This window comes from Sus scrofa, chromosome 5, assembly GCF_000003025.6.
Source record: "Sus scrofa isolate TJ Tabasco breed Duroc chromosome 5, Sscrofa11.1, whole genome shotgun sequence".
Classification (NCBI taxonomy): domain Eukaryota; kingdom Metazoa; phylum Chordata; class Mammalia; order Artiodactyla; family Suidae; genus Sus; species Sus scrofa.
This window is the reverse complement of record NC_010447.5, coordinates 11,532,745-11,543,460: the sequence shown is the minus strand read 5'-3', so window position 1 is coordinate 11,543,460 and position 10,716 is coordinate 11,532,745. Positions and strand designations below refer to the sequence as shown.

The following is a 10,716-nucleotide window of genomic DNA, read 5'->3' as shown; positions in this document are numbered from 1 at the left end:
GCCATGGAATCTGCGAGAGGGGCCTCCACTCCTTCGGTCAGGTCCCTCTAGACGTGTTCCCTGATGGCAGGGACAGCACCAGTACTTTCAGGTCCCAGCGACCTGCCCGAGGAGGCCCAGCCTTGGCGGTCAATGCCATTTGGATGGATGCAGAAGCTTGTGAGAAGGGCTGAGTGCGCTTTTCTACCCAGGTTTGTTTCCACTTGACAACAGATCTTCTCTCCAGGTGGAGGAATCTTGTAGGAAAGGCAGGGTGCTGGCAACCAGAAAACCTGTAAACAGAAAGCCAGTCCTGTTTTCTGTTTGGTTCCTGAACAAAGAGCCATGGCGGACGGAGGGCTGAGCAGGCACCAGGTGCTGAGCTGGCACCATCCACACATTTCCTGTTTAACCCTCCCGTCAGCTCCAGGAACTGCTGGCTCCATTTTACACATAAAGAAACTGAGCAGGTCCTACAGCCTCTAAGCCATGCAGCTGGACCGCTGTTGGACTTTTCTGATTTGCCCCCAAGGAGAAGGGACTACAGGGGGCCTAGACCCCCCCACCTCATGGAGGCCAGCCTCATCTCCATCAGGGCTGCTTCATCCCAGGAAATGTCCCTGGGCCATTATGGCCTCTTCCCCCCAGCTTCAGCTTTGGTCGGTCTCACAGTCACCCCGTGATGCAGGTTAGGACTCTGATCCGATTTTGCAGGTGAGGAAGCCGAGGGGAGGGGAGAGGCAGGGGCTTTCTTCTAGCAACTTGGGGGCTTTTGTTTGGGAGAAAACCTCAGCAGGTGCTTCCTGCAGAGGTCCACGTGTTCAAACACCCCACCCCATGCTCTGCCCCCAAGGCTCAGAGCACGGGCGAAAGGGAAGCCCCTGAGCACAGACACTGAGGGGCTCGGGAGATGAACGTGCAGCTACTCCGCCCACCATCCTGCAGCAGGTGAGCCCATGACCCCACAGGAACTGCTCTGACTCACGGACAGCCTCCCCTGGAGCACTGGGCACTCTGGGGACAGTGGCTCTGGTGTCATCCCTAATGGGTCACAGAGTGAGGAAGAGCGAGGGGGCAGGAGCACAGTCACCCCTCTCACTCACTCACTTTAAACCTCAGGCAGAAAACAGGAAGCAGAGGGGGGCAGGCAAAGCACGGGGGCCTCCCAGGGTGACACCTGACTGGCATCGGGGCACCGCGGCCACCATTTCCCAAGCGCCCTTGGCAGCGGGAGAGCGGCGAGGCCTCGGGTGGGGTGGGCGTCCCGACTCACTTCCTGGCCAGGTAGCCCCTGCAGCAGGCCTGGAAGCCGATGATGACGTCCGTGATCTTCAGGTCCCGCTCCTCCTCCAGGTGGGCCAGCACGCCCGCCCGGAAGAAGACCTTGCTCTGGCCGATGCGGTACAGGTTGCTGTCGAGCTCCAGGGCTTTGATCTGGATGGAGGAGAGCCAGCCACTTACCGCGTGCCACCCCCGCCGCCATGGAGCCCCAGAGCAAGGCCACGGCCAGGGGCGGGCCCGGAGCCATGGGCCATCTCTCTGCTCAGCGGGCAGCCTTCCCCGGATGCAGAGAAAGCCGGCTGGGGGAGGCAGGGGTGGGCGGGGACACTGGAAGGGGGCAAGCCGGGGGTGGGGGGCAGCCCGGGGCAGGGTAACGAGTCAGACGGGCAGGGAAACACAGAACCTGGCACTGGAGGGGCCTTGCCTATGGGTGTCTCTTTGCATGTGCGTTTCTAAAAAGGTGGAAGTGGAACTGGGGCTCAGATGGCATCACCTTAAGGAACTAGAGAAACAGGTTTTATTAACACAGGCAAAGAGCAGCTTCTGCAGCCTCAGGAGCCAGCAAAGCTAAGCAGGGGAGACTGAGCAGCTCCAGGCCAGGAGCACAGGTGGCCTGGGAGCAGCGCTGGGAAAGTGCCAGTCTCCTCACCCTTCATCACGACCAGCACGGGAGACTGGGCCCAGCCGAGCTGGTCACACATCCCAGTGTAACCAGCTGCTAGAGACTCTGCAAGCAACTCAGCGTGCTGAGAAAAACCAGCTCAGTCTGAGCCCGGACGCTGCAGACCAGGACACCCCTGTCCAGTGAGGTTTGGCCCCGGGAGGAAGCCAGCTAGAGGGTGCGTGCCAGCTGGGTGACGGCAGTTCTGCCATTTACTGGCCGGTGGCCTTGGCAATGACAAAGCCATCGTCCAAGACTGTGGCTCTCACCCTGGGGACTGTGCCCCCACACCTATCACTTCCAGAGACATTTCTGGGTGTCCCCAATAGGGAGGGTGCTACTTACCTCTGGTGGGAGAAGCCAGAGATTCGGCTAAACAGCCTACAAAGCAAGCACTGAGCCACCCCCGTTGTGGGCAGTGGGGGCTGAGAGGCCCCGCCCCAGAGCACTGCCTGCCCCGCTATGACCCCAGTACAGCGGTGGTCACCCCGTTTTCCTGAGGAGGCAACCAAGCCTCAGAGAGAAGTAACCGGGCCGAAGTCACACAGGGCAGAGCTCTAATTCCAACGCCAGAGCCCGTGCCTTTAGCACGCATCTTACTTCTGCAGCCAGAAAATACTCCTTATGATAATATACAGCATGACAGCTCAGTGAAACTCTGGTGCACATAACACCACGCAGCTCAGGATTCCGGGATGATGTGAGTTCAGAGCAATTAACTCTAAACAAGAGGAAAACCTAGAAATAGCTCAGATGCCGTTAAAGAGCAACCACCTCCCCTGCCCCAAGCTAAGGCACAAAGAAATGACCCAAACTGCACCTGGCAAGAGCTTTCACTAGAAACTGCTGGAAAAGAGGAAGAGCTTTCCAGCTACCACCATCCCCCCAGGGCCGACTTGGTCCCAAGGGAGGGTGGCCCAAGCTTCAGAAACCGCACCGGACACGGGGGTCTGCACAAGTCCAGGGAAAGGCTTCCTCTGCAGAAAAGCAGGTCTGTTTCTGTGAGATGCGGAAAGGCTTACTCAGCCACCCGCCACGTCCCCACCTGGAGGCCAGGTCCCCCCAGGCTCACCCCCTCCAGGTGGCACTGACAGCAAGGGGAACTAGACCCCCACAAGCCACATGGGCTGAGGGTGAGGAACGGGTGGTCCCCAGAGGAGCAGCGAGAGGCAGACCGAGGCCTGGCAGGTCTGGCCTTACTGGTTTTCCATGAGGTTATTCTTCCTGCTCCAGGGTGAACGTGGTGGGGTTGACATTTTGGAGGCAAAGGGCATGAGGGCTTAAAGGCTCCGTGTGTCTGATCCCCACCCTCCTGGGTGTCCCCCCCAGGCCGACTTTGCCATCGAGGCCTTGGCCAAGGCCACCTACGAGCGCATGTTCCGCTGGCTGGTCCTGCGCATCAACAAGGCTCTGGACAAGACCAAGAGGCAGGGCGCCTCGTTCATCGGCATCCTGGACATCGCCGGCTTCGAGATCTTCGATGTGAGCGCCTCCCTCGGGCCCCTCGCGCCCCCTCGGCCCCCGGGCCGCTTCTCCTTGGGCTGGGGTCCTCTCCTGCAGCCCCACAGCCCCCCAGGCCGGCCCCTCCTTCCCGTGTGGACACAGGAGACGTTGGTTTGGCGTATTTTCAGCTTAAACAAGATGCCCTTTCCCAGCCAGAAGTGCTGGCGAGACTGGCACCTTCTGGACGGCGCTCCAGGAGGCCTCAGGGCAGGGGCTCTCTGTTGATTTACTCTCTTTTTAGTCTCAAATATTTATCGGGTGTTGGGACAAGACATTGTCCTGCCCCCAAAGACTTCGAGGTCAGGTAGGAAAACTGATGACTACGGAAGGGGAGAGGTTCTCAACTTGGGGTCCATGGTCAATTTCAGAGGAACCATGAACTTGGGTGGGGGAAACGAACCTCTTTCTTTGCTGGGAACCTCCCTGAAATGCAGGCAGTTTTGTCGGCTGTGGCCTGAGCAGGGTATGCGAACCACAGCTGCAGTAGCAGTGCCTGTGATCTGCCTCCAGAAGAAATCAGACATTTTCACATCCCAGGAGTTGTTGCCGAGGTGTTGTCATGCCCATTTATGTTCATCTCTACTTAAAAGTTCTCGAGTTATTAAACCCACGGCTTGTGCTTGTTAATGAAGAAGCACCATGGGAGTTCCCTGGTGGCTCAGTGGGTTAAGGACCTGTTGTCACAGCTGTGGCATGGGTTCCATCCCTGCATGGGGAACTTTCATATGCCTCAGGTATGGCCAAAAAAAAAAAACACCATGTGTTCCTATGTTACAGGATTTTTTTTTTTTTTTTGGTCTTTTTGTCTTTATACAGCCATACCCACAGCATATGGAGGTTCCCAGGCTAGGGGTCTAATAGGTGCTGTAGCCACCGGCCTACAACCACCGCAATGCCAGATCTGAGCCTCATCTGTGACCTACACCACAGCTTACAGCAACACTGGATCCTTAACCCACCGAGCAAGGCCAGGGATCGAACCCAAAACCTCATGGTTCCTAGTCAGATTCGTTTCCACTGAGCCACAATGGGAACTCCACAGGATTTTTGATAATTAGTCTCGACCTCTCTCTTTTGGAATCTATTTCATCTTTTTTTTTTTTTTTTGTCTTTTTGCCTTTTCTAGGGCCTCTTCCCACAGCATATGGAGGTTCCCAGGCTAGGGGTCTAATCGGAGCTGTAGCCGCCGGCCTATGCCAGAGTCACAGAAAGGAGGGATCCGAGCCATGCAACCTACACCACAGCTCATGCCGGATCCTTAACCCACTGAGCAAGGCCAGGGATTAAACCCACAACCTCATGGTTCCTAGTTGGATTTGTTAACCACTGTGCCACAACAGGAGCTCCCTATTTCATCATTTTTAAACATCATTCTAATATAAAGGGCTTTCACAAACTGCTGGAGAGGGGAGAGGTCCCTGAGCTCAGCGGTGCAGCCCCTGCACAGCCAATCCCCATAATGCCTGTGTCTGCTCTCTGGTCCTGAAACTCAGTGCACGGAAGGGCCCTGGGCTCTGGGGCGCTTTCTCTTCCTCAGGAGGCTGGTCCTGAGTGTCACCCCTCTCCCCAGAGTGGTGCAGACCTGGGCATGTGGGGCGGGGTTCGAGAGGGTCTGCAGGACCTGGCACCTGCTGAGGGCAGCCTCTGGGTTGCGGGTCAGGGGTCTACACGGCCCCTCAGGCCCACCAGGTGATCCCCAGCGCACTAACTGGAGATCCCTGGGATGGATCATTGGGCGAAGGTGTGTCGGCCATAGCCCAGAGCCCCAGAGGTTTCCTTTTAAACCGGAATGCAATTAAAACTGAGTGCTTTCAGTGATGCTCCTTATTTATTTCCCCTGTGGGGGAAGCACCGCCCACCTTCTGGGAGTTGGCGGAAGTGGGCGGTTCCCTTGTCGAGCTCCCTGCTGGGACGCTGTGCTTCCTCCAGGCAGGCGCCCCTGGCATCCTGGCCCTGCTGGACGAGGAGTGCTGGTTCCCCAAAGCCACGGACAAGAGCTTCGTGGAGAAGGTGATGCAGGAGCAGGGCACCCACCCCAAGTTCCAGAAGCCCAAGCAGCTGAATCATCCGCTATGCATCTTCCACTATGCCCGCAAGGTGAGGAGCGAACAAGGGAGGTGCCGGCCCAGCTCGACCTTCGTGGGAGATTCTGAGCCCTGCGCCCTGAGGTGGGGGGAGGGGCGCAATATTCCTTTTGCGTGATTCATCTGCTAAGTTGCCTGGAGTCGACATTCAGCGTTCCCAGGAGCCCCTCCTTGCCAAGCACCTTCAGGTGTGACATTGTTCGAAGCTGCAGTATCCTGCGTATGGTGCTCCAGCTGGTATTATGTTGTGTATTATCATTAGGTGTATTTGCTGGGTGCAGAAGTAAGATGTGTGCTAAAGGCACGGGCTCTGGCGTTGGAGCTCTGCCCTGTGTGACTTCGGCCCGGTTACTTCTTCTCTCTGAGGCTTGGTTGACTCATCTGGACCACGGCGGTGACCACCGCTGTACCGGGGTCACGGGTATTAAAGAGCTTGCGGGGGCCCAGCGCGGGGCAGGCAGTGCTCTGGGGCGGGGCCTCTCAGCCCCCACTGTCCACAACGGGGGCGGCTCAGTTCTAATGATCAGGACGGCCCCTTGCTTTGCAGCATCTCTGGCTTCTCCCAGCAGAGGTCAGCAGCTCTCTCCCTAATCGCCACAACCAGAAGTGCCTCCAGACATCCCAGCACATCTATGGGGTCGATCTGTGGCATAGTTCCCCGGGTGAGGGCCACACTGCTAGATCTTAGCTCTGGAAAAGCTTCTGGGGTAGAGATCAGAACTGTGGAATGGGAGGTCTGCCGTCCGCCTTTATTTTTTTATTTTTTTTTTTGCCATTTCTTGGGCCGCTCCGGCGGCATATGCAAGTTCCCAGGCTAGGGGTCTAATTGGAGCTGTAGCCACCGGCCTACGCCAGAGTCACAGCCATGTCTGCAACCTACACCGCAGCTCACGCTGGATCCTTAACCCACTGAGCAAAGCCAGGGATCGAACCCACAACCTCATGATCCCTAGTCGGATTTGGTAACCACTGAGCCACAACGGGAAGTCCTGCCGTCCACCTTTATTTTTTTTTTTTTTTTTTTTTTTGTCTTTTTGGTTGTTGTTGTTGTTATTGTTGCTATTTCTTGGGCCGCTCCCGCGGCATATGGAGGTTCCCAGGCTAGGGGTTGAATCGGAGCTGTAGCCACCGGCCTACGCCAGAGCCACAGCAACGCGGGATCCGAGCCACGTCTGCAACCTACACCACAGCTCACGGCAACGCCAGATCGTTAACCCACTGAGCAAGGGCAGGGACCGAACCCGCAACCTCATGGTTCCTAGTCGGATTCGTTAACCACTGCGCCACGACGGGAACTCCCCGTCCACCTTTAGATGGTGACTGGGGCCCTCGCCCCACAGGCCCTTGGCCAAGACGCAGCAGCTGAGGGTCCTGAAGATCCTGCAGAGGAACCACGCCGCCTACCTCCAGCTGCGCCACTGGCGGAGGTGGCAGCTCTCCACCAAAGTGGATTTCGAAGGGCCTCCTGTTGGCCTCCTGGGGAGCTCAGTCCCAAGACCAGGCACCTGAACCTGGGATGGCCTCACCCTGTGGGGTTGGAGGGGTGTGAGCCGGGACCTAGGTTCCTAGTTAGCAGCCAAGGCCGCCGTTGGGCGGGGCTGAGGCAGTTCCAAGTGCAGCTCCCTAAATGTCAAGGCCTCGCCCACCCACCCTGACCCCACGTGGCGCAGGTGCTGTTCACCTGGGCGATTGGCAGGCAGATTCTGCAGGGCTGGCCGAGTCCTCGCTAGCTTTTACAAAAATCCTTTTATTGCTAAACTTGGTCAGGCTGCTTTGTTCATAATAAATAATTTGTGGTAATTGTGAAAAGTTAAAACTGACCAAAAAAATCTTTCTTTTCCTTCTCTTCTGATAAGAAGTGGTAAAATTCCAGGGCTTTATCACTGGCTTTCCTGGAACCACGTCTAGAAGAGAGTGACTTGTCCTACACTGGTCTGCACTGGTGACTGAATTTCCCTCTATCCCTAACTGTTTTGTATATGTTTATGCTGCATTTAGACTTAGCTATGGTAAAGGCATTTTTTTTTAAAGGAAACAAACTCTCAAGAAATCTTGATGATCTATAAAAGCTACATATGCCTAAAAACCTCTGAATTCAGGTCCCATTTGCTGTCCCAAAGGAGTGACGAGAACTCCCACCCCCACCATTTCTTATATAATGAAAGTGCCTTAGCATAGTCTTCTTAAAAATTACTCAATGAATTTATTACATTTATAGTTGTACAATATCAACACAATCTACTTTTGTAGGATTTCCATCCCCAACCCCCAGTGAATCCCCCATTTGGAAACCGTAAGTTTTTCAAAGTCTGTGAGTCAGTACCTGTTCTGCAAAGAAGTTCATTGCGTCCTTTTTTCACATTCCACATGTAAGTGATAGCATTTGAAGTTGGGGTCTCATTGTCTGACTAACTTCACTTAGCATGATTATTTCTAGATCCATCCATGTTGCTAAAAATGCCGGTATTTCGTGCCTTTTACTGGCTGAGTCATACTCCATTGTGTATATGTACCACATCTTCTTTGTCCACTCCACTGTCGATGGACATTTAGGTTGTTTCCATGTCTTGGCCATTGAAAATAGTGCTGCCATGAACATCAGAGGAGTACATGTGTCTTTTGAAGTCATGGTTTTCTCTGGATAGATGCCCAGGAGTGGGATTTCTGGATCAAATGGGAGTTCTGTTTTCCGTTTTCTGAGGCATCTCCATCCTGTTTTCCACAGTGGTTGCACCAATTTCCAATCCCACCAACAGTGTAATGGGGTTCCCTTCTCTCCACACCCTCTCCAGCACGTATTGTTTGTAGACTTTTTGATGGTGGCCATGCTGGCTGGTGTGCAGTGGTGGTACCTCACAGTGGTTTTGATTTGCCTTTCTCTAAAAATGAGTGACGTTGAACATCTTTTCATGTGTTTTTCGGCCATCCGTATGTCTTCTTTGGAGACCTGTCTGTTTAGATCTTCCGCCCATTTTTTTGATGGAGTTGTTCGTTTTTTTGGTATGGAGCTGTAGAAGCTGTTTATAAATTTTGGAGATGAATCCCTTGTCAGTCGCTTCATTTGCAAAGATTTCCTCCCATTCTGTGGGTTGTCTCTTCGTTTTGCTTAGGGTTTCCTTTGCTGTGCAGAAACGTTTGAGTTTGATTGGTCCCATTTGTTTATTTTTGCTTTTACTGTCATGACTCGAAGAGGTGGATCTGAGAAGATGTTGCTGTGGTTTATGTCGGAGAGTGTTTGGCCTATGTTTTCCTCGAAGAGTGTTATAGCATCCGTCTTATATCTAGGTCTTTAGTCCATTTGGAGTTTCTTTTTGTGTGTGTTGTTGGGGAGTGTTCTAATTTCGTTCTTTTCCATGTGGCTGTCCAGTTTTCCCAGCACCACTCTTGAAGGGGCTGTCTTTTCTCCATTGTATATTCTTGCCTCCTTCGTCATAGATTAGTTGGCTGTAGGTGTGTGGGTTTAATTCTGGGCTCTCTGTCCTGTTCCACTCATCAGTATTTCTGTCTTTGTGCCAGTACCGCACGGCGTTGAGGATTGCTGCTTGGTAGTATGGTCCGGAGTCTGGGAGCCTGATTCCTCCAGCTCCGTTTTTCTTTTTCCGGATGTCTTTGGCTATTCTGGGTCTTTTGTGCTTCCAAACACACTTTAAAATATCTTGGTTGAGATCTGTGAGAAACGTCCTTGGTACTTTGGTAGGGATTGCATTGAATCTGTAGATTGCCTTGGGTAGTATCGTCATTTTGGTAATATTGAGTCTTCCAACCCAAGAGCATGGTATGCCTTTCCATCTGTTTGTGTCATCTTTGATGTCCTTATCTCGGTGTCTTATAGTTTTCAGAGCACAGGTCTTTTGTCTCTTCAGGTATGTTTCCTCCTGGGTGTTTTCTTCTTTTGGATGCGATGGTAAACGGGATTGCTTCCCTACTTTCTCTTTCCGATCTTTCATTGTTCGTGTATAGAAATGCCGTCGATTTCTGCGTGTTGATCTTGTATCCTGCGACTTTGCCGAATTCGTGGATGAGCTCTGACAGTGTTCGGGTGGAGTCTTTGGGATTCGCTAGGTATAGTATCATGTCATCTGCAAACAGTGATAGTTTTACTTCTTCCTTTCCAATTTGGATTCCTTTCAGCTCTTTTACTTCTCTGGTTGCTGTGGCTAGGCCTTCCAAAACTAGGCTGAAGAGTAGTGGCGAGAGCGGGCATCCTTGTCTTGTTCCTGATGTCAGTGGGAATTCTTTCAGCTTTTCGCCATTGAGAATGATGTTCGCTGTGGGTTTGTCATAGGTGGCCGTTATTATGCGTTGAGGTAGGTTCCCTCTATGCCCACGTTCCGAAGGGTTGTTATCAGAAATGGGTGTTGGATTTTGTCAAAGGCTTTTTCCGTGTCTATCGAGAGGATCATAGGGCTTTTGTTCTTCAGTTTTTTAATGTAGTGTATCACACGGATGGATTTGTGGCTCTAGAAGACCCCTTGCGTCCCTGGGACAAATCCCACTTGATCATGATGTGCAGTCCTTTGAATGTATTGTTGGATGTGGTTTGCTAGTGTTTTGTTGAGGATTTTTGCATCGATGTGAATCGGTGAAATGGGCCTGTAGTTGTCTTTCTTTGTGGTATCTCTGTCTGGTTTTGGCATCAGGGTGATGGTGGCCTCATAGAATGAGTTTGGGAGTGTCCCTTCCCCTGCGGTCGTTGGGAATAGTTTGAGAAGGAGAGGCATTAGCTCTCCTCTAAATGTTTGATAGAATTCGCCTGTGAAGCCGTCTGATCCTTGACTTTTGTTTGGTGGAATTTTTTAAATTGCAGCTTCAATTTCAGTTCTTGTGATTGGTCCATTCATCTTTTCTACTTCATCTTGGTTTAGTCTTGGCAAGATTGTACTTTTCTAAGAATTTGTCCATTTCTTCTAGGTTTTCTGTTATATTGGTGTATAGCTGCATAAAGTAGTCTCCCGTGATCCTTTGTATTTCGGTGATGTCCGTGGTGACTTGTCCTTTTCCATTTCTAATTTTATTGATTTGAGTCCTCTCTCTTTTTTTCTTGATAAATCTGGCTAAGGATTCATCAATTTTGTTGATCTTTTCAAAGAACCAGCTTTTTGTTTCATTGATCTTTTCTATGGTTTTCTTCGTTTCCATTTCATTGATTTCTGCTCTGATCTTTATGATTTCTTTCCTTCTACTAGCTTTAGGTTTTGTCTGTTCTTC

General features: G+C 52.4%; 1 protein-coding gene across 8 annotated transcripts in view; it reads left to right on the top strand.

Annotated features, from left to right (window-relative positions):
* Nucleotides 46-10,716, top strand: part of LOC106510284 (apolipoprotein L3-like) — a 33,432-nt gene continuing 22,761 nt past the window's right edge. For 3 of the 8 annotated variants that reach the window (XM_021091547.1, XM_021091544.1, XM_021091546.1), the window contains exons 1-3: nucleotides 833-927; nucleotides 3,251-3,403; nucleotides 5,354-5,521. The gene's annotated coding sequence lies outside the window, so the exon portion shown is untranslated. Of the gene's footprint in view, nucleotides 694-824; nucleotides 2,100-3,250; nucleotides 5,522-10,716 lie in introns of those variants that run through there. The other 5 variants (XR_002343910.1, XR_002343912.1, XM_021091543.1 and 2 more) reach the window with 5 other exon arrangements.